The following is a 23481-nucleotide window of genomic DNA, read 5'->3' as shown; positions in this document are numbered from 1 at the left end:
GTTGTTAAGCAGAGAGCAGTGAATTTATTCTGGTCATTTATTATTGATGGGTAACATGGCACTGTTTTAATAATGTTCTCTGATCCTGCTGCAGCACAGCAGTGTGGGACAGGAGCAGGCTCAGGGGAAAACAAAGCTCTCTGCAGGGACAGGCCAAGGGGAACGGCTTTAACCTGCAGAGGGGAGATGGAGATGAGCTCTTAGGCAGAAGCTCTTCCCTGTGAGGGTGCTGAGGCGCTGGCACAGGGTGCCCAGAGAAGCTGTGGCTGCCCCATCCCTGGCAGTGCTCAAGGCCAGGTTGGACACAGGGGCTTGGAGCAAGCTGCTCCAGTGGAAGGGGTCCCTGCCCGTGGCAGGGGTTGGAGCTGGATGGGCTTTGAGGTCCCTTCCAACCCAAACCCATTGGGGACCCTATGAACCCCCAGCAGGCGCTGGGAAGCTGCAGGCACCGTGATGAGCCCATGGCTCAGTGCTTCCTGCCACCAGGCGCTGCCTGCAGCAGCCTTTGTGCAGCAGCCGCCGTGCCTCGCCCGGGAGCAGGCAGATAAATCCCAGCGCCGGGCTGGGGCTGTGTCCCATGGATGAGGGGCTGGGTACGGCCCCCCCCGGCACGGGAAGGGGACGTTTCCTGGGGTCCTGGCGCACAGAGCCCGAGCAGCAGCGGGAGCCCCGGGCCCTGCCCAGCCCGCACCCATCGCCTCGTTAAAGCTCCCGGCAATACTGGGACCCTCTGCCTGCGAACGGACCCGCGTTCCTCCGCGCCGGCTGCGCCCGCAGAGCGAGCAGCACCGCCCGCGGGGCCTCAGCCCTGGGCTCCGGCTCTTCCCGCAGGGAGAAGCCTTTGGCAAGACCCCAGCGAGGCCTCGTTTGTCCCTGGGGTTTGCTTCTCTTCACACTGTGGCTGCTCTGCTGCTGTCCCTGTGAATGAGCCATGATGGATGGCCCTTGGAAAGCATCCGCTCCTCCCACGTTTCCACTGGGTTTCCCCGGGGCAACGGGACCCCGCTGCCCTCGAAGGATCCGAGGTGTGTGCTTTGGGGACAAACCCCATCCGAGGTGAGCCACGACACCTCCAGGACTCGGCAAAGCTCTTTATTGTGACACCGAGCCGCAGTGTCGCTGTGCAGCTCTGCGCTGAGTTCACCCTGGTGGTGATGTACAAGGGGTCTGGAAATGAAAGGGAATATTTTGCCTTTGTAAAGGAGAGGGATCGTGTCTGCTGTGTTAAATCCAGAGGCCTGGAGGTGAAAACCACCCGTGTTTGTGTCTGTGATGGAAAGCTTCCTGCGAGTTCATCCCTTGTAACTGGGGTGAGGGCTCTTGCACTGTGCACCATCACCATGCCGGTCACAGAGTTGGAATGGGAGCGGAGGGGTGTGCAGAGACACAGCTCCTCATGTTGTTTGAACACTGCCTGCAACTCCCAGGCCGGGCCATTTGAGATTAAAGAGATGCTGTTAATCTGCGTTGGAAATAAAACAGGACACACATGAGCTCATCCGCTGGGGCTGGACCGCTGCTGGTGTCAGCTTCAATTGGAATAAACAAGCGCTGCTCGCCTGTGCCGAGCTACTGAAGGCAGAGCGTTGCTGGGAGCAAGAGGCTGCTCCGCTCCCCAGCGAGCACCACTTGCCCAATTCCTGCTCATTTTGAAGCAGCGGCGGCTGTGGAAGCGAGAGGGTACTCAGGGGTACTCATTACCACTCGGCTTTGCGAGAGTTTTCCTCCAGCGCCCATAAAAACACTTCTCGCTCTCGCAAGGGATTCCACATCAAATATTCGAGGCAGATTACACTGAGCGCCACACAGGGGAGAGGGGAAAAAAGGGGTCTAAACCGTTCAGTTGCTTTAATAAAGGAGCCAAAAAGTTTAACACAGAGAAAGTGGGGGGGAGGCTGCTGGGTGCCAGCACAGCCTCTGTTTTGAAGTGGGTGCTGCTCCTGCTGAACCAACCCGGGGCACAGGTTATTTATTCCCTGCAGCCAAGAGCAGGCTCCTGGGCAGGGGTAACGTGCACGTGGCTCTTCCCGGAACCTCCGTGCACTGCTGCCTTAAGGAAACAAACCAGGAGGCAGGTGAGTATTGCTGCCCCGGGGGAGAGGTGGTGTTCGAAATGGGCTTGGATGCTGCTGGTCCGCACAGAGACATCTGCTATCGCTGGCAGTGCTCAAGGCCAGGTTTGGACACAGGGGCTTAGAGCAAGCTGCTCTAGTGGAAGGTGTCTCTGCCCGTGGCAGGGGTTGGAGCTGGGTGAGCTTTAAGGTCCCTTCAACCCAAACCAGGCTGGGATTCTGTGTTTCTGTTCTGGACCGTGGGGTAGGCTCCTGCATTGCACGTATGACTTGCAGCAGGGCAGGAGATGACTCCTGGGACCACTAACTTTGATTTATGGTGTAGGTGCTCGGTGAGCTCCCTGGCCCCTGCTGCCTGGGTGCTCCTTGCATCTCATTTGCACCTCGGTCCTTGCTGATAGTGCATCTCAGGCTGAGGAGCCCGGGCAGTGCTGCTCACAGCCCAGCTCTGGCTGATGCTGGGCACAGGGAGCTCTGCACTGGCTCCAGCTGAGCCTTGTGAGCACCTCTGGCACTCACCAGCACTCGTTAGGGAAACGGCCCTGATGGGGAATTAACACAGCTGAGCCAAGTCCTCGGCTTTCACTCGAGTGGGCAGGGACCAGCCCTGACTGGATAAAACAGCTTCAGACCTGCGGCTTCTGGCTATAGCACCATCAGGGACTGGGACCTCTCCAGCCATTTCTTCCTGCTGTGATGCTCTAACTCCTCTCTCCCCACCAGGAGCCTGGGATTGCTGAGCCTTGATTTGTCCCAGGTAATGGGGCAGGGGGTGAGGGTGCTCAGCAGCTCTGGTTTTACAGCAGGATGTGGGGAGATGCAGCATCCCTGGTGGCAGGGACATGGCTTTGCCTGGCAGCGCAGCTCTTCTGGTGGTGTCCTGCCACAGGAAAACATCCAAACCCTGCTAAAGCTCCTGAGAGCACGGTTTTGCTCCACAGGCACCATCTCCCCTCTCACAAACACGCTTTGCTGCTTCTCTCTCAGGTTTTTTCTACCGTGTAGTTATTTTTCTCCTCTTAATTGCACTGCAGAGTGTGACCCTGGCTCGCAGGGGGGAGATGCTCCATCCTGTGACCCCAGTGCTGCTTCTGGGCAGGCTGTGGCATCCTGTGCATGCCCAGGGGTACATTGCTGAGGGCTATTTTCCCTTCCTGTGCAGCCTGGAGGGAGGGTGCGTGGTGCATGTGTGGTCCCTGAGCCTTCCCCGCAGCTACTTTGTGTTGGTTAGAGATGCTTTGTGAGCTGGTGCTTGGATCTGGGGTGTTTGTGATGCCCAAAGCCACATAGAACCTCTCTGGGGCGGAGGGAGGCCCTCTGGGAGCGAAGGCTTGGGGCAAAGCCACCAAACCCACCCGTTTGGAGGGCTGATTGCAGCCGGCGTGGCTTGGATGTGGTGATGAAACGGTTGTGTCCTGCCATGAATAACCCCAGGGCTTCATTTCCCAGCCCCGGGAGCTGCTCACACCCTGTGGCATCATCTGGTGGGTGACAAGGTGTGGCCCAGGGTGGCTCTGTGATGATGGGGCTGTTTGCCATCTCATGGAGGAAGCAAGGGAGGACCCCCCGGTTCCCTCCTCACACCCATAAATCCATGGGTCCAGATGGGATGCACCCGCGGGTGCTGAGGGAACTGGCGGAAGTCATTGCTAGACCACTCTCCATCATCTTTACCAAGTCCTGGGAAACGGGAGAGGTGCCTGAGGACTGGAGGAAGGCAAATGTCACCCCAGTCTTCAAAAAGGGCAAGAAGGAGGACCCGGGTAACTATAGACCGGTCAGCCTCACCTCCATCCCTGGGAAAGTGATGGAACACCTTGTCCTTGGTGCCATCTTAAAGCATATCAAGGATAAGAGGGTTATGAGGGGCAGTCAACATGGCTTCACCAGGGGGAAATCATGTTTGACCAATCTCTTAGCCTTTTATGAGGAAATAACACGGTGGATGGATGATGGCAGAGCGGTGGATGTGGTCTACCTTGACTTCAGCAAAGCCTTTGACACAGTCTCCCACAGCATCCTCACGGCTAAATTGAGGAAGTGTGGACTGGATGACCAGGTAGTGAGGTGGACTGCGAACTGGCTGAAGGAGAGAAGCCAGAGAGTTGTAGTCTATGGGGCTGAGTCTAGTTGGAGGCCTGTAACTAGTGGAGTGCCTCAAGGGTCAGTACTGGGACCGGTATTATTTAATATATTCATCAATGATTTAGATGAGGGAATTGAGTGTACTATCAGCAAGTTTGCTGATGACACTAAGCTGGGAGGAGTGGCTGACACGCCAGAAGGCTGTGCTGCCATCCAGCGAGACCTGGACAGGCTGGAGAGTTGGGCAGGGAATAACGGGATGAAATATAACAAGGGAAAGTGTAGAGTCCTGCATCTGGGCAGGAACAACCCCAGGTTCCAGTATAGGTTGGGGAACGACCTGCTAGAGAGCAGTGTAGGGGAGAGGGACCTGGGGGTCCTAGTGGACGACAGGATGACCATGAGCCAACACTGTGCCCTTGTGGCTAAGAAGGCCAATGGCATCCTGGGGTGTATTAGAAGGGGGGTGGTTAGTAGGTCGAGAGAGGTCCTCCTTCCCCTCTACTCTGCCCTGGTGAGACCCCATCTGGAATATTGTGTCCAGTTCTGGGCCCCTCAGTTCAAGAAGGACAGGGAGCTGCTGGAGAGAGTCCAGCGCAGGGCAACCAAGATGATTAAGGGAGTGGAGCATCTCCCTTATGAGGAAAGACTGAGGGAGCTGGGTCTTTATAGTTTAGAGAAGAGGAGACTGAGGGGTGACCTTATCAGTGTCTATAAATATATAAAGGGGGAGTGTCACGAGGATGGAGCCAGGCTCTACTCAGTGGCAAACAATGATAGGACAAGGGGTAATGGGTACAAACTGGAACACAAGAGGTTCCACTTAAACTTGAGAAGAAACTTCTTCTCAGTGAGGGTGACGGAACACTGGAACAGGCTGCCCAGGGAGGTTGTGGAGTCTCCTTCCCTGGAGGCATTCAAAGCCCACCTGGACACATTCCTGTGTAACGTTATCTAGGTGTTCCTGCTCTGGCAGGGGGATTGGACTAGATGATCTTTTGAGGTCCCTTCCAATCTCCAGCATACTGTGATACTGTGATACCCTCAGCACCTCTTGTAGGGTCCTGGCTGCCCCATGGTTGCAGCCTTTAACTGCTCAGGGTGTTCTTTCCCTTTCCCAGTGTTTAATTGCTGGATTCCTCCTTGCCAGCAGCACCTGCAATGGAGCTCGTGAGTCACAAGCCACCCACGTTGAGTGTTTATTAACCCACAGGGCTTTCAACAGGCCGCATACCAGCAGCGTTACCCAGTGCCGGCCTCCACCCAGCCCCGTGCTCTGCCCCATGAGGACGGGTGTGGGTATGGGCTGGCCCAGTGCCATGGTGCAGGTGTGATCCCTGGGCTGGTGCCAGAGACATTGCTCCATGACGCTGTGCGGGGATGGACTGGGAGGACCAGCCTGCAAGCAGGGATGCTGTGGGGCAAATAACCCAGGAATGCCAGCCTGGTTTGGGTTGGAAGGGACCTTAAAGCTCGTTCAGTTCCACCCCCCTGCTGCAGGCAGGGACACCTTCCACTAGGCCAGGTTGGTCCTGAGAAGCAGCATGGGTTGCTGTGGTTTCATGCTCGTAAGCAAATGGATTTGTGGCTTCAGTCAATTGACTCATAGCTGAAGCATTACTTGGCAAGTGGAGGAGCGCTCCCGCTCTCACCGCCGCTCCCCGGCATCCTTGCTGGCAAGTAACCCACCACGGGCGACAGTTTAGGCAGGATGTGGCTGTGGTTTCTTTTGCTGCTGTTCTTTTTGGGGGGGTCTTTTTCCCCCCTTCCAGCTGAGATCCCCTCTAAAGCAAACAAATCTCTGTGGTTGGGCAGCTGGCTGTGGCTCCGGGGGAGGAGGCAGTGATGCTCTTGATGCTGCCTGCTCCTGGGATGCAGGTGGGGAGCAGTGGTCCATGTCGGAAGGAGCAGCAAGGTCACATCCTCAGCCTGGTGTCAGTTCTACAGGGTTTCTGCCCCTGTGCTCTGTTTCCACTGAGCATCCCTCAGCTTATTCCTCTTTTCCTTTTCTCTGCCTTAAATTTTCCAACCCTGGCTTTTGCAAAGCGTCCATGATGGGGTGCATGGGGTTTGGGCTTTGCCTCTGATGGATGGGTTTCTACACAGTGAGGAGGAAGGGGAAGGAAGAGGAAGAGAGGAGAGCAGCAGAGGGCTGGCAGTTTGCTAGGCCAGCAGCTGACAGGTACGGAAACATGCTGTGCTTTGCTGCATGTTCCCATCCACAGCGAGTTCTTGTGAAACACTGATTTCGAGAGCAAGTGGCTGGGGTGGCTGCGGCTCCCGTGCCGGTGCTGTGCCACCCCTTGCGCTCACCCACACCTCCTGCGCCCCAAACCCTGTCTGTGTGAGCCAAGGGTTTGCTCCTGCAGGGGAAAGCAGCGTGGTGGTGCTGGGTTGGTGTTACCAGCTCTGGTTTGGAGCTGGGTTTGGGGGGGGTTTATTCTGCAGACCCCCTTTTGCCTGGGCTGCCTGCTGGCAGCAGAGCGCAGCACTGGGGTGCACGGCTCCGCAGCACCAGGGCTGCCAGTAACCTGGAAGGAAGTGGTCTGTGGAACGGTGGCAGCGTGGAGTGGTTCAGGAGTGCGGCCGTAGCTGGAGGCTGTGCCCGGGGGAGCCCATTGATTCCCACCACAAGCCAGGCCATGAGAGGAAAAAGCCATCCCAAGAAACGCCCGTGCCATTAACCTTTTGACACAGACCTGGAGGGGAGCAGGAGGTGGGAATGGCCAGAGCTGAGCCCTGGGGCTGGGTAACACAGAGAAGGCTCCTTCGGGATGTGCATGTGGGGGTTACAGAGTCTTTATTCCTCCTTGTTTGTCTTGTATCAGAGCAAAGCCAGGTGCTGGGGAATCCTCCTCATCCCAAGGAGCCTGCATGCCCCCAAAGCCTCTCCCCTCTGGGATGCATTGGGCAAAAGCCATTGGTCTTACTTTTCAGGGCTGATTTTCTGGAAGTGCTTTATTTTATAGTCTGATGGTGATGCAGAATCCCAGGATCCAGGACTGGTTCAGGTTGGAAGGGACCTTAAAGCTCCTCCAGCTCCAACCCCTGCCACAGGCAGGGACCCCTTCCACTGGAGCAGCTTGCTCCAAGCCCCTGTGTCCAACCTGGCCTTGAGCACTGCCAGGGATGGGGCAGCCACAGCTTCTCTGGGCACCCTGTGCCAGTGTCAGAATCTCCCACGTTAGAATTATGGGGGTTTGCTGGGGTTTTGTGTTTTGCTTTTTAATAGAAGATCCCGATATTAAATTACCAGGAAAGCGTGAGCAAGTCAATCAGCATCTTGACTGAGCATCTTCTGCATCACTGCAGCCACTGCTGCGTCAGGCCTGGCTTGGTGTCTCCCCATCCAGCTCTAAAAAGCCCCCACTTAAATCTCCCTATGCCTCAGAACGCCGGCCCTACCAACAGATGGGGCCCTGCTAATTCCTTTCCCCGGTGCCATTTAGTTTCTTGGGTGGCAGGATGCAATTTGTGTTTGAGTTTGGCTTTCTAGTGAGACTCTTGGCTTGTCACTCTCAAGGCACAACATGCTCCTTAAATAGCAGGCTAAATTTCTCCACCTAGCCTTGAAAAATAAAGCACTCCTCTGCCAAATGAAAGGACATATTCCAGTATTCTTTGTTGTTGCAACAAATTGGGTGGATACTGTCAGACTTCTGTATTCTGGGAATACTTCCAGAGCCTCTCTTTGTGAGCAAGTCGGTTACCATGTAATTGTCAACTTAAATTGCAGTGTTGGATAACTCAGCTTCGCCTGTAAGATAATCCCCCTCTCGTGGCCCCAGCACAGTGAGGGCAACGCGCAGGGCTCTGCTGCGAGGGGGCTGCAGAGCCTGAGGTTTGCCTGAGGGGTCCTGTCTGGGTGTGTGGGGCAAAATGGGTTGGGTTAGAAGGGACCTTAAAGCTCATCCCGTTCCAATCCCTGCCACAGGGATCCCTTGCACTAGAGCCCCGTCCAAACCGGCCTTGCATCTATGGTGGCATCTTTAAATGCATCGCTGCCCATGCAGGAGGGATGAGGGCTGGGGTGGTCCCTCCCCGCCTGCTGCCTCTCATCCGCGGCGGCGCGGAGATAAAAGGTTGCTTTCGATGCGATGGGAATCGTCTTCGCCCTCTTCCTTCCCCTTTCAAATTGGCAGCTCGTTTTGTTGTGTTTGTTTTAGCCCGAATCCCAGCGACAATTAGTGCTAGGAGGCTAGATTAAACTGTTTTTACTTGTTTTCCTTTCCACTTTGATTTCCACCTCCTCCAAATTCCTAATCCTACTGAATATTTCATCTCTCGTAAGTCCATCAATTGAAAGTCTCCCAGCGGGGCGCTCAGGACCAGCTCTATTAGAGCTGCTTTGCTTTAGTTAATGCTCCTCAGCACCAGGCTGGGCTTGCTGTGCAATGTATTTCAGACAAGAAAACCACAGCATCCGCTGCAGCGGTGGCTGGGGAGCGGGGCTGTGCAGGGAGTGATGAGAAAGCAGAGCACCCCCCGTTCCCACCTTGCGCCTTCTCCCTGCGCAGGCAACTTCTGCAGGTGGAAAACCCCTCGTGTGGCCACGGATGGGAGATCCCATGATAAATGTGGGAAACTGCCCGCTTGGAGGCGGGTGGGGAGCTGGTCACTGGGTTCCTGCTGGCCCCGGGGTGGCTCAGCCAGCCCGGATGCGGGTTGCAGCTTGTGAAAGGGGTTTTCTGGGGTGTGGGAGAGGTGATGGGGGAAGGTCCTGCCCCCCTGTTTGAGAACCCCCATCAAAACTTGCCTCTTTGCCTTTCACTCTGACAGTGCATCCCCTGGATGCTGGATTTACTGCTGGGCTTTTGCCCTGCACTTAAATTGCTGACGGAAAAGCTTTCAGATAAGGAACTTCCTTTCTTCTCCTGACAACAAGGCATTCTCCAGCTTGCTCTGGGCTGCCCATCGGAACAGACATGTTCCCACTTCCACTGCTTTCCCTGCCTAGAAAGGGAAGCTGGGGACAAGGTGCAGGCTTTCAAGAGTCAAGCCTGCGCTGGAGGCTTTAAACCTGTCTGTGTGCTCTCTGATGACATTAAATGTGTTTGTAATGATGCCTGTTACCCCCCAAATGGCCACTGGCTCCATGGCATCCCTATCGGTTTGAAGGGATGTTTCTCTAGGAGGACTCTGGCTTCTGGCACGGCTTCTGACACGAAGCAGGGCTGCAGCAGGCCCTGCCAGCAGGTCCTTTGAAGCTTGCAAAGCCTCAGTGCTCTTCACCTGGTCTGTGTGCTCCTCATCCAGAGCCCCGAAGTGTCTGCAGCCTGGATGGGAAGAGCTCTCACTGCAGAGCCAGCAACGGGCTCCAAGTGCCTTTGCCAAGGGAGCTGCGGTGGCATATGTTCGCTCTCAGAGCAAGGTTGCACTCCTGACTCATTACAAGTTCCTTCCCCCGTTTTGGGGCATATGCAGGAGAACCGGGTGCCAAGGCGGCAGCGTGCGGGGGAGCGGGGAGGGCTGGGGAAGGCTCCGGAGGATGTTTGCTCTGTGCTTCTGTCCTTGATGATCCTGCTCTGGAAGCAGCCCAGCCTTGGATGTGGGTGAAGGCAGAGCCTGGGAGCCCTGTGTGGCGCTGGTGGGATGGAGCCCACCATCCACCACCCCATGGGGCTTTCCTCTGGGTCTGGTTGAGGCTGACCCCCCCCTTCCCAACATCTCTCCCACGTTATTCCTGCAGATAAGAAGGATGAGGTTTGCTCAGGAACCAGGTCCTGGGGTGGGTGGGAGAGGGTGGAGGAAGAAGCTGGCAGAGCCCTTGGTGTGGGAATTACGCTGGTTGCTGATGGGCTGCATTAGACCCGGGTAATTCAGCACATTCCTAAATAATGGGTCTGGTGGTTTTGCAGGATCTGTAGCCCATGCTAATGGCTCATTGCTGAACCATAAGTGGTTGTGTTAGACTTTGGATTTATTGGAGGCCAAGGGATTAATTTCCTGAAATATATGGTCATGATGTTGAGGTTAAATTAAGATCTCATTCAAAAGGATTCTTTTTATTATATTTAATTTGTAAGCCCTTTCCTATAGCGTTTTACAGCTATTCCTCCCCCTCCCTTCAATGTTCAGTGTCATGTTTCCAGGAAGAATCTTATTTCATGCCGACTAATAGCATTTTTCAGTCTAACCTTTTACAGTTCCTCACCGTTCGAGTTCCTCCAGTCTCGGTTGTTTATACACAACAAGGTCTTAAATCCTCTCTTAGAAAATAAAGATGTTGATGCAAAAGCCACCCGAGCGTCTGGCAGAGCTGAAATCCACCCGTTCTCTCCTCCTTCCCCACGTGCCACCCCCTTCAATCTGCTCTAACTAAAAGCCCTTTTACTTCAGCGCTTGAGCACTTTGATATAATGCGTGTTGAGTAAATCTTACATGACGTTTTTACTCTGGGTGATCTGTATGTAAAGCTGAGCTGGCTCAGGGCTGGCCTCGCTTCGCCCTTCTCGATGGTGCTGTTATTAAACTGATAAATTAACTGTGGAAACCGGAGGCCGGTCGGGAAGGGGATGGGGCAGTCGGGAAGGACGATGGTCTGGGTGATGCTGCTGCTGGCTCCGGAGCAGCAGAGGCTGGGCAGGGAGCATCATCCAGTGCTCCCTCTGCTTCTCGTGCTTGCTCTGCTGCTGGATGCCCTGAGAGGTGGCAGAAACTAGCTTGTTGTTGTGTGTGGCTCTTTGCATGTCGTTCCTGTGCTGGGTGAGAGCAGCAGAGTATGGGATGATCTCTGATCCCTCTGGAGTTCAGGCTGAGCCCCCCATGCTTCCTCACTGGGCTCTGCTCATCTGGCATCCTGCAGGTTGGCAAAAGGCTGTGTCCTGCTTTCCCAGATGCATTTTCCCCTCTTCCCTGACAGCCAGGCCATACATGGGTGCCCCTGTGCACAAAGCACAGCAGAGGAGGTGGGAATCAGCAGTTTGGGAGGAGAAAGGGGGATCTGATTGACAATGGGACTCTCTGCAGGAGATAACCCCAGGTCCAGGCAGGCTGAGGGCAGTGGGTTGAGGTCCAGACAAGCATGATCACCATGAAGCAGATGTGTCAGAAGCAGCTTGAGCAGGATGGGGAACAGGAGGCTCCCCCTCCCCAGCCACCCCACAGCCCTGGCAGAGCATCCTCCTGCTGCTCCCAGTCCCCTCAAGACTCTAAAGCTTGTCCTTCAGTGCCCATCACCTCGGTTTCAAGGCAGTGCTGTGCCATGCCCTGCCGACCAGGGGTCCAGGAGCAGGCCAGCATCCCCCCCCGTGGGACCCCCGCATCCCTGGTGCAGCACCAGCACCACCGCAAGCCCCGTTCAGCAGGAGATTCCCAGCCCCGGTTCCCTGCACAGCTCCTGCCCGGAGCTGTCAGCTCCATCTTCTGCAGGGATTTTCTCCTTTCTTTCCCCTCTTTTCCTCCCTCCCCCTCCACAAGTGCTGATGGACAAGCTGAGTAACCGTATCTGCTTGTTACAGGACATCTTGAGGCTGATTGCGGAGGTCAGGACTCAACTGGAAAGACCGCAGCGGGTTGCTGACTGGCATCCACGGTCCAGATAAGATAAAAACAACTGATGACAGCAGGGAAGTGAAACAGTCATCTCAGCACTTGGATTAGTGCCCGGCAAAGAGGAAGGGGAAAAAAAACCCGAGGAGGGCCGGTGGGGAGGGGAAGGGGGTGGATTAGAATAGAAACTCTGGAAAAAGCTATCAGGAGGCAGCAGATTTGGGTGTTAAATATTTATGAATTAGCGGCACTTGTCGCGTTCTCTCTGAGCCAGGATGTGCCGAGGCAAATGGAGCGCTGGTGGGAAGAGCAAAGGAGCGGAGGAGCATCGGGAGCGGGAGGCAAGGTGACCGGCTCCGGCGGTGCCGGGACTCGTGGTGAGGCAGGATCAATCCGGAGGAGGAAGGATAAATGCGGTGCCATAAAAGCGACTGTTATTAGTCAAGAAAATGCTGCTGAGGAGCACTGGAGTAATTAAATCACAATCGCTTGCTGCTCAGCTGAAGTGACATTGGAAGTGGCTGAAGGTCTGTGCTGAGGAGAGAAAGGGGGCTCTCGGTTCCTCTGCTATGCTCCGGTTCTCCTTCATCCCAGTACAGACACCCCAGCAATGGGAGAAGGCCCAAAGTGCCCCCCCCCACCCCGAGCCTGTAAAGCTCATTTTCACCCGGTCAGAGCCCCTTAATTACAGAGGGATGTTTATGGAACGTTTCATAGGGCTCCTGGAATCTGGCAGCGCAGAGGAGATGCAGTGTCAGGGTTTGGAAGTGTGGGTGTTCCCGGCGTCACATCGCAGTGGGCTTCCCTTTCACCAGGCAGGCTGGGATGACAAACTGTGTGCGCAGCCTTAGGTAACGGGGTCTGAATTTTGGTGGAGTTTTCCCCGTTTTTTGTTTCAAAGTTGCTCTGGGTTTCACATCCTGAAACATTCTGAAACAAGGTCACAGAACCATGGATGGTTTGGGGTGAAGGGACCTTAAAGCTCCTCCAGCTCCAACCCCTGCCATGGGCTGGGACACCTTCCACTAGAGCAGGCTGCTCCAAGCCCCCGTGTCCATCCTGGCCATGAGCACTGCCAGGGATGGGGCGGCCATGAATGCTGCTGGGGATGGGGCAGCCATCGTTCTGCTGAGCATCTCTAATTTGTGTTTTTCACCCCATTTTGCTGTCCCCACCTCACCCTCCTTTGTGGAGAGCTGCCCAAGGCCTGCCACCATCCAGCCCTTGCACGGGAGCATCTGGGCTGGAGAGTGAAGGGCCAAACTGTGGCTGCCTATCACTGTGATGCTCATGGCTCTGCTCACATCCACGTGAACTTTTCTAAGGGGAAAGCAGAAGAGGAGAAGCTCCCATTGCTCTTGTTGGCCACTTGATTTTATTCTGCTCAGTTCCAGCTGACAGAACAAGATCTGCTGTTCATCACCAAGAACCAGGCAAGTCTGATGGGAAAAACACTGGGAATGGTGGAGAAGAGCATCCCTTCCTCATCCACCTTGAGGATGACCTCCGGTGCTGCAAGGAGCGGAGCAGAGGAGTTGGTTCCTCTTGCACCAAGCCATCAGTTTTGTCTGACCGGCTGTAGCAGGAGTCACACAGCAGAGCACAGCCCACCAGTGAGGAGAGCCCGCTGCCAGGGAGCCACTGGGATCCAGCCAGCCTCTTGTGCTGGGGCTAGCTGGAGCCAGCTGGAATGGGAGCCCATGGCCGGTGCCAGCACCGACCCTTCACCAGGACTCGCCGCGGCTGCTGCCAGCCCCTGTTTGGTCTCATTACATGGGGCTAATGGGGACAGCCCGGCAGCCAGCGACTGCTCCTGCTTCTCACCCAGCTGGGATGTACCAGGGATCAGTTCCTTTAATAGGAAACCAAATGCCAGTTTTTCCTTCTAGCAGCGAAGACATCCCGAAATGAGCATCATCCGGGGGTGTCTCCCCATCCTGGTGATGGCCCAAAAGTGTCATCCCCGTTAACCTGTGGCTGCCCATCCCTGGCAGTGCTCAAGGCCAGGTTGGACACAGGGGCTTGGAGCAAGCTGCTCCAGTGGAAGGGGTCCCTGCCCATGGCAGGGGTTGGAGCTGGAGAAGCTTTAAGGTCCCTTCAACCCAAACCAGGCTGGGATCCTGTGGTTCTCTCACCCCTGGGAGGGCACTTGTCCCATGGGGTGACTGTGCCAGTGGGATGCTCCTCTGCCCACAGCCCACCCCCCCAGCCTTGGCAGGGGTTAAACAGCCCAAGGAGAGAGGAAAGGGCTCTGGTGAGGCAAGCAATAAAACTTCCACTGAAGTTTCTTGAGCAACTGGCATTTGCCCATAAGTGTACTTAAGCAGAAAATCACCAGAAAAGTGCTATAATCTGACAGATTTTTCACAGGCTTAAATATTCATGAATTAGAAGAATTGGCAGAATTTTCTACATTATTAGCTTTCATCATGGCTGCAGGAGCAGTTGGTGCACTGGCTGCTCTTCAAAAACTATTAATCTAGTCTGTCATCACAGCAGCCATTTTTTAATTAGCTCCTTTACTGAGTGATCTGGTGCAGGAGAGAGACGGGAACATTTAAATGGTATTAAAGTTTTAAAGGTGCCCCTTTCCATTTTTAATCGAAGCTCCGCACTGGGGGGGACCAGGGAGCCTTCGTTTCAATGGTTAACGTCTTATTTTAGCCTGGAAAAAGAAGCAAGTCTTGGAAAACTGAGCCGCTTCCACCAGGAGGAGAAAGCGCAAGGGAGAGATGGGGCTTTGAATCGAAGCTCACCGCATTCCTGCCCGATGAAATCAGACCGAGCTGTTTGTGTGTGTGTGTGTATGGCAGAGGCAGGGATGGGACATGGCACCGTGTGCTGCCGTTTGGTTTTGGTCCCTAGCGCGTTCGTGTATAGCCTCCTCCCGGCCATGCAGGGCTTGCTGCTGCATCCCTTTGTGGTTCCCTGTGCCTGCGGGGAGCAGGTTTGAAGTAGCTGCTTCCTTAAAAGCAAGGGCCCTGCAGTGAGTGCGTGTGAGCTGCTCCCGCATCCGTGTGAGCTGCTCCCGCATCCGTGTGAGCTGCTCCCGCATCCGTGTGAGCTGCTCCCGCATCCGTGCATGCTGCCAGGGAAGCCCATCTTTGGCCCCAGCCAGGAAGCATGTGCAGGCTGCGAGCTCAGTGCTGCCTTCACCAGACGCGGGGCTGCAGCAGTGCTGTTGGCATTCAATCTCTGTGCCCCATCTCTGCCCTTGGCAGTAGCTGAGCTGTGTCTACACCTGCCCTCGTATCCTGGATTCACCAGCCCCTGAATCATGGCATGTGTTGGCTTTGGCCTGCCCCGGAGGGAAGCAAGCTCCAGAGGCAGAGGTGCCTGCTGGAATGTCCTCCTGGGGACACCTGGCCCAGCTCCGGGGTTAGCAGGATGGATGCTCTGTGGCTTGGTGGATGGCACAGACCCCTCTATCCCATCCATCCCCTCCCCATCCCTGGGTACTGTGGAGCACACGGAGAGCTGTTCTCTGCCCTGTTGTGTCAGCCCCACGCAGGGAAGGCTCAGCTCCAGACTGCTCCGTGTGTTCTAAGTCTGAGCTTTGCTCTGACTAAACTTCATCACCCGTGCACTTGGCTCAGCCTGGGTTGAACCCTGCTTTGCTCCCAGTGCCAGAGTTGTTGCTCTCCTGGCTTGTTATTTGCATGTGAAAACACAGAAAAATTATGTCTTTATGGTGGTTTTAAATGTGCCTTTTTTGGCATCAGTGGCTGCGCCTCCGATCTCTGCTGCTCGTTATTGCCAGAGCTTTAATTTGTGCCTTCCAGTGCCAGTGTCCTGCTGACTGGGGAAGGGAATTGCTGTGTGTTTCAGACTTTTTCCCCTCTATTGTCATGTAAAGTGAGGAGTGTAAAGAAATTGGCAGCTAAAATGCCAATGCTGCAGCTATAACCTTCCAAGAAGTTGCTCTTTGTAAGTCCTTCTACCACGAGGAGTCATCTTAAAGGCGGTTTTTCTTTTGCTTGCCTCGATATCGTACTTAGGGTTTGAAAGGACCAAGAGGGGCGCCGGCAGGTTACCAAAGGGTGTTCATCAATATCCAGTGCTGCGACAGGAGGAGACGAATCGCATCCCGTTTTCGCTCTGTTCCCAGCTCCAGATGAGAAACCCAGGGTCCCATTTAGCCTGGAAAGCATGAGGGTTTGGGGTGTTGGTTTTCATTGATGATGTGGAAGAGGGGAGGTCCCAGACTTGGAGGGTTCAGGTGGGTTTTAAGGCTTTCTGAGAAACTATTTCTGCCTGACAGTGGGGATGTTTGCAGGGGTGAGGCTTTTTGGTAGCGGCTGTGATCCCCTGTGAAGCTCAAACTCTGCACGGAGATCCTGATTCTCAGGAATGGGGTGCAAAACTCCTACTCTATTCCATAGCTTCAAGGGAGGAAGGATGGGGAAACATTCCCAGAAAGTCTCTTGTTTACAGCGAGTGGCTTTTCTTGGAGTTTCTTGCTTTGCTTTGGTTTGTGGTTTGGGGTTTTTTCATAATGAACAAGCTTTCTGCCTGTTGCTGTCCTGTGGTTTGGAAAAGTAGATCCCGGCAGGATCCATGAGGGATCTTGCAGGCAAAGGCTTGTGGAGGGGGTTGAGAGTCAGGGCACAGCTTCTGCCGCACCCCCTGCAGCTCCAGTCTCCCCTGTGCAGCCCTTGCTGAGGGCTGTGTCATAGAATCAGATTGGTTTGGGTTGGAAGGGACCTCAAAGCCCATCCAGCTCCAACCCCTGCCACGGGCAGGGACCCCTTCCACTGGAGCAGCTTGCTCCAAGCCCCTGGGTCCAACTTGGCCTTGAGCACTGCCAGGGATGGGGCAGCCACAGCTTCTCTGGGCACCCTGTGCCAGCGCCTCAGCACCCTCACAGGGAAGAGCTTCTGCCTAAGAGCTCATCTCAGTCTCCCCTCTGGCAGGTTAAAGCCATTCCCCTTGGCCTGTCCCTACATCCCTTGTCCCAAGCCCCTCTCCAGGTTTCCTGCAGCCCCTTCAGGCACTGGAGCTGCTCTCAGGTCCCCCCTTCAGGAGCCTTCTCTTCTCCAGGCTGTCCCAGCCCAGCTCTCTCAGCCTGGCTCCAGAGCAGAGCTGCTCCTCAGCCTGCTCATCCCACGGAGCACTGGGAGCAGGCAGGAGGTGCAGAAGAGCAGGGTCAAAGCCAATCGCTCTCCCCATGCTTCATGATTCCAATGAGTTTTTAACTCTGCTCCACCATTTGGGATTTGCAGTCACTCGAGGGAGGCACGCACCCCTCTTGGCAATTATTTGTAATTGTTCCCTGTGAGTTCTTCAACAGAACACTCTTTACCAGTACTCAAAGCTTCCCAAAGCATCGCGGCGCTGATAGCAGGCTGCAGCACACGCAAGCCCATTAATTCAATTTGCTAGATAGGATAATTTATTAGCAGAATATAGTCAATATGTTCTTTAACATGTAGGGTTGGCCCGTGCTTTCTGCTGTGTAGTACTCATCTCTGCTATGTGCTGTTTACGTCTGGGGAGGAAAATGAGCCTGCGCATTGAAATTCAAATGCACATCTGAACCAAATGACTGGGTTGGTGGCAGATTACCCCTCTGAAACCCCACCATCCCGCCGTGGGCTTCTGCGGCGCTGCAAGTAGCTGGGAAGGAGGAAACCACTGCTGAAGTGTGTGGAAGTGATGGGGAAGGGCAGGAGCATCGGCTGGGGCTGGGCTTTGGAGCCTCTGCCCAGGCTGGAGGAGGGAGGGCAGCTTTACAGCCAGGCTTTGATTTACGCAGCACGTGGTTCTGTGCCGCAGAGCCCCTCGGTATGCAGGCCTGCAGGACACCACGGGGCCTAAAAGAAACTTGCACGTCTATTAAATAAGAAAAAATAATCAGCTTTATTTTCCATGTTTGGACAATGAAGCCATATGTGTTCCTGCTCATTAAAGCCAGGTTTTTTTCCGAGGAGCTCCACCGCAGAAACAAGCATGGGAGCTGACATAATTAAAGGCTTCTTTTTCCCCCTGCCGTAGTCCTCTGCTCTTTGAAGAGCTCGGGGATCCCTGCAGAATGCTCTGAACTCTGCAATATTTTGATAGCTGCAATAACATAATCAAAAGATGCTTTCATGAAGGGAGCACCTTGTGTGCATGGAGGCCGCCCCTCTCCCCCCACGGGCCGCTGCTTTAATGGGGTCCAGAGCTCCAGCACAGATGGGGAGCTTTATTTTCCGCCTCTTTTTCCCCAGGGATGCTGCCTCGTGCGATGCTGAAGGAGCCGGAGCATTCTCCTGCTTGGTGCAGCCCCTTGCCCGCCCGCCCCGAGCCTGGTGATGCTCTGGGGGCTGCAGCCCACCCTCACCTTGCACTCGGCTGCCCTTCAAATTACTGCATACAGCAATTCTCTTCTGCTTGAGCGTCCGCCAGGTTGGTATTCATCCTGAAATGCTCATTAAAACACTTCAGTTTCCCCCTTTCGTTAGCTAACCGGCTCATCTGTTCGCATGAATCCTCCTTTCTGTGCCCAAGCCATTCAAATCCTGTTTTTCCCTGCGCTGTCTCTACAAGCTGCAGCCCCATGCGTGTCCGCTCCACCTGAGTTTTGGCAGAAAGGGCTGTTTGGAAGGAGGAAATTGGGGCATTTCTTTAATCATTAGGCTGGAATCGTTAAGCTTTAATCGGGCCAAATGAGGGTTTTGGATCCTGCTGCCTCGCATCAGTCTCTAATTGTGTGAACTCAGTTGCTCTCAAAGCAAAGTTGTCCCCAGGCTCTGTCCTCCCTGGAGGTGCACAACGGGCACTGTGTCACCGGTGGTCCCTGTGCTGGGACCCTGTAGCTTGGTGGCAGTGATGCTTTTGAGCCTTATTGCTGCTGTGAGCTTGTCTCAATGCAATGGGGGTCCCTGGGCTGGTCCATGGGGACCCTGCCTGGCCCAGAGCATGGCAGCAGTGTCACCAGTGTGATGGGTGGCCCTGTAGCTACAGCCAAACAACCTCGCTACCTTTCCTCCCACCCTGAGGGGTTTGAGAGGTTGGGGTTGTCCCCATAGAAGCTGAGCCCACTCTTTCCCTTCCCTGCGTCATCTCTGCTCATCACCACTCTTCCTTGGGTGCTTCTGTAGCAGTGCTGGCACGAGGGGAGCGGTGATGATGCATGGTGGCATCTGTGCCAGTCGTCTCCGCTCTGACTAGTTCATCACCTCTTGTCTCCCATAAAAGCAGCTATTCACAATATAATGTGAATGAATTCTCATTAAAGCCTGCTAAATTACTCTGAGACAAAGCACGGCGCCAGTGCAGGGGCTGCTCTGCCAACTCTTCACAGCGTGTTTAATTCACCACAGTCTTTGCCTTACAGATTCAGGAGGGTGCTGCTCAGCACCCCCATGGCATGGTGGGGGGGTCGGCAGCATCCTCAAGTCCACAGCATCCCAGAGCTGCATCCTGGAGCTGCACCGCAGGGCTCAGCCTAGGGCTGGATCTGCCTGTTCCAGCTGGGAGTGGGAACCCCAAACCCACCCCTGCCTTGGGCAGAGCGCAGCCAGGGAAGTCGCAGCTCTGACTACCTCCTCCCCTTGCCCCACACTTTGCTTTTGCCCACATAAAGCTGGAGGCAGGACCACAGCTGGGTGAGACCAGGGCCGATCACATGGGGGGTGAGTTGGCACCCCGATGGGCACACTGCATTGTGCATCACCCGCAGTGTCGCACCACGCAGGCTGAGAGCAAGCCGCAGCGCTCTGTTGCACTAAAAGAGCAGAAATCCACGTTGCTGATATAAATTCACAGAATTTACCCTTTTTTCTTCATTTACTGCATGTGTTTCCCCACGCTCTGAGTTTCCCGTAGCTCAGCTGACTGCGCTGACTTTCCTCCCACTCACATGCTCATACCAAGACAAGGCAAGTGAGAGGAGGACGGGTTGGTTTTGCCCTGATAACTTCCCCAGCACAGCTTATGCAGCCTGGGGGACAAAGTATGGGGGTTTTATAGTTCATAAGCACTTCCCCCAAACCATCTGAGCCTCAGTTCATCTCAAATCTTGGCTTTTCTCTACAGCAGGTCCCCAGGAGGTGATGCTTTGGAGACAGCTCCGGAAGCTTGGTCATGAACCCGTGATGACCAACAGCTTTCTGATGGTGGTGGAGGTAGGGAATCTTCTTCTATGGAGCAAAGCCCACATTGGGGCTGGATGTTTGTGGCTTTCAGTGATGTTTTGCTGTCTTGGGTGCACTTGAGCTGCCTCCTGCAGCCGTGGCCAGGGAGAGAAACCTGTGTGACGAAGTAAAGTGAGATCCTGGGGTGCGTTCAGGCTTTTTAGCTGCAGTCAGGGCCGTTGGGGCTCTGTCGGTTGCTGCCTCAGAGGTGCCTGATCCATCAACACCTCTGACAGCTCAACGTTTTGCTGTGGGTCTCCCTTGCACTTCAAGCCATGACTTTGCTTGATGGTTCACCCCCCCCCCCCCCCGGTTTGGTCTGGGACTGGTACCCAAAGTGAGAGCACTGCCAGCAGTGCTGCATCCCCAGCCTAAATCCCTGTATCATGAAGCTGCCTGGCCAAAGATACCCAGATTGAGTCTGCCCAGTGCAGGGGACAGCGACAACCCCTTTGTCCCCACCCCAGCTCACCCACCCGGCTATTATGGGTTCTCACAGATCACTTGGCACGGGGCCGTGGTGTGGTATGGCCGGGTTTGCACTGTAACCTCTTATTACAAAACCCTCAGCGCTCCTCGGGATTGTTTCGCCTGTTATCATCTTTCCCACAATGCGCTTGCATGATCCTCTCTCAGACTTAACCACATGGCAACCACATCACATAATGCAACTTCTGTTCTGAGATTATTCATATTTCCCCCCCCTCCCCATTGTTGCTTTGCCAAGTTTTTCTTCTCATTCTGAGAAGCTGCATTTAAAAGAGCAGTGTCTCCGGTGCAAGGACATGCTTAGGAGGCAGCGTGAGCAAATCAACTCGACAAGTGTGTTCACAGGAGTCAAACCGGGGGGGGGGGGGGGGGGGGAGCTGTGAAAAAGCAAAACAAAAGCCCCTCCAAATGTCTATTTTTATTTTATTTGGTTCCCTGGAATGTCTCATCACATGGAATAACAATGCATCCCGGCACGGAGACTGCAGACAGGCTCCACTGAAAGGGCAGCTGAGGGAAAGATTGCTTTATAAGTAGGTTTTTATATGCAATCTATCACCAGTGCCAGCTCCCAGCAGAACAGGGTAAACGACAAAGAAAGGGCTGTGCTAACTGGAGTGTGTGTTTGCAGTCGTGCTGCTGAGGAGAGCTGCCTGTGTCCCCATATCCCTGTGTCCCCATATCCCTTGTGACACGGAAGGGATGGGGCCTGGGTACTGCTCTGGCTCCAGCTCCGGCTTCCAGGGGAGGATGCAAACGGCTCAGATCTGGTTCAGAGGGGAGGGAGAGCAAGTGAGGTCTGGGAAATGTGATTGCTGTGAAGCTGGGGAGGAATGAGGTTGTTTAGTCTGGAAAAGAGAAGATGTCTGGAGAAAGAAGCGTTTTCTGGCCCTTTGGCTGCACAGGGGCTGTGGCAAAGAGGAAGGGGCTGATGCTGCTCCTGGGCCCTGGGCCACCAGGAGCTGCTGTGGCCAAGCCCTGGCCTTGGGGCTGCAAAACCCCATCAGTCTGAAGAGCACTGGGACAATGGGGAAGTGCACCAAAACCCCAGCGTTTCTGCCCAAAGCTTCCCATGTGTGGCAGCCACCAAGGCACTGCCCGCTTCCAGGCACCATTCCCCATGTCAGTGCTCAGAAGGGACAGAAGATGGTGAGCATTTCTGCCCTGCCCTCGTGTAGCTCAATGTTGTACCGAAAATTAGCACTTCCCAATTAATTTCCCTGGGAGCAGCCAGCTGATGCGCTGGTGCTCCGCTTGAGTGCCCTCAGTGGGATGTGGGGAAGGCAGCACCTGCAGCCCCAGCGCACAGGGGCTGAAGCATCCTTTCTGGGATGGACATTTCCATCCCAGGTTTTGCTTCGACTCGACGTTTAAACATTGTGAGCACACACGAGCTGCTGTGACACGTCCTGGCCCAGCAGCCTCCATGGAACTGCTGCCATCAGAAACACCAGTAGGTGCTCTGCGTGCGTACCAGCAGTGCAGATGGAGAGGGACCGTCCTTCCTGAAACACCTTCAGCCTCAGACCCTTTTTGTTCCTGTTGCTCTGGAGCTGGCTCTGTTTTAGGACCCAGAATTTCCACTTTGCATCTTTTTCCTTACAACCCTCCCCCCCCTTCATCTTTTCCTTCCTTTCTGCATCTTTTCATTCTTGAGTCATGAGCCGTACAGGCCAGTTTAGCATAAGAAATGAAATTAATTCTCAGGCTCAGGCTCCAAATGTAAATTCGTTTATTAATAATTTAAATAGATTTATTTATGCAGTTTGATATTTTTCAGGTTCAGGGAAGCAATTCATTCTTCTCGCCCCGATGATCAACAGACGCTGTCATTAAACTCCTTTTTATCCCCCCATCCTCTTCTTCCATCTTAGCTTGCTAAACAGATCGGAGCCCACTGGTCCTCGCGGGCTCCCAGGGAAGATTTCCATGAGCTAATGGAAGTGAATAATTCATTTGGCTTTATCTTCTATCTACTTCGGACATTTCCTCCCTGGAAAAGGGATGCATTTTCCTTCCAATCGTTTCCAGTCTCCACCATATGAAGAGCTTCTGTCAGATGCAGAAGCCTCCAAGGAGAGCAGCAGCATCCAAAAATGCCACGTCAAGGCTGGAGGAGATCATATGGTGAATGTTGAGGTGTTAATGGCAGCCACAACATCATGCTCCCATCCAGAGCGGGATAAACGGCAACACCAGCTCCATGGGATGTGGTGGAGTATCTGAAGCAAGAGTCACATGTATTTACTTAGAATTAAATGTCCCCGAAACGAAACCCTCCATCTGAAAACCCACAAGCCCAAGCCCACCCCATGACAGCTTTTGGCACCTGGTTTTCATCTGCGCAACGGCTCTGCCCGGCCCTCGGGGTAGGGATACCACAAACCCCTGGGGATGTTTGAAATTGAGATCCTTTTCCTTGCGGTTTGGACCCCTCTGAGATGAATCGAACTTCCCATCAATCTGGATTTGCTTTCCTTCGGCTGCGAGGTGAGGTCCCTGCGCCGAACCCTTCAGGCTCGCTGAGCTGCTCGCTGCCGAGCTGAAACCTCATTGCGAAGGCTCAGCAGGTTTTGCCCCGACCCCATCGACGCGAGGCCTCAGTGCTAGGACAAGCTCTTGGTCCTTGCTCCCTGGAGCACCGGGGATGTGCACAGCGCTGGAGGTTTCCCTTTCATCCCAGGCTTGTCAGAGCCACGGAAGATGCGGGCTCTGCTGTTCCGAGACCCCGGCAAAGCTCCGGCTCGGCGGCGGTGCGGCTTCCCCATCGCCCCCCCTTCTGCTGCCTTTTGCAGAGCTTTAGCATTTCTCTTTTATCTCACTCTTGCGAGCTTCAAAGGCGCCGTGAAGCCAAGTTCTACCTTCCTGCAGATGGGGATTAACCAGCTCGTGCTTCCCATGCTCGTCCTGCAGAACTGGAATTGATTTAGTTTACTTTCAGGAGCAACTACAGAGCAGTTCCTGCACAGATGCAAACCCAGGTTTCTCAGAGGCTCTTTAGCATCCTGGCTCAAAGGCCAACACCACCATCTTCAGCCTTTGATTGCAGAAGTTCATGCAGATGGAAGCCCTTTTCCCCCTTTGCCAGCACGGGCTGTTCTTGCAGGCAGGAAGCGGCAGGAAGCTTGCAGGAGCTGTTCTGTAGGAAAACAGATTGTGGTGGGGAGCCCAACACAAGAGGGACGTGGAGCTGATGGAGCGAGTCCAGAGGAGGCCATGGAGATGCT

General features: G+C 54.6%; 1 long non-coding RNA gene across 1 annotated transcript; it reads left to right on the top strand.

Moving 5' to 3' along the window:
• Positions 1–2721: 2721 nt before the first annotated feature.
• LOC134176081 (uncharacterized) lies at positions 2722–22015 on the top strand. The gene is made up of 3 exons (XR_009969243.1): positions 2722–2829; positions 17858–18035; positions 19668–22015. It is a non-coding gene; the product is annotated as an uncharacterized LOC134176081 (long non-coding RNA).
• Positions 22016–23481: the final 1466 nt, after the last annotated feature.

Source organism: Pezoporus occidentalis, unplaced genomic scaffold (genome assembly GCF_034315485.1).
Source record: "Pezoporus occidentalis ecotype Australia unplaced genomic scaffold, CSIRO_AGI_Poc_V1 ctg72, whole genome shotgun sequence".
NCBI lineage: Eukaryota > Metazoa > Chordata > Aves > Psittaciformes > Psittacidae > Pezoporus > Pezoporus occidentalis.
The sequence above is the reverse complement of the archived record's forward strand: the minus strand, read 5'-3'. Positions and strand labels throughout refer to the sequence as shown.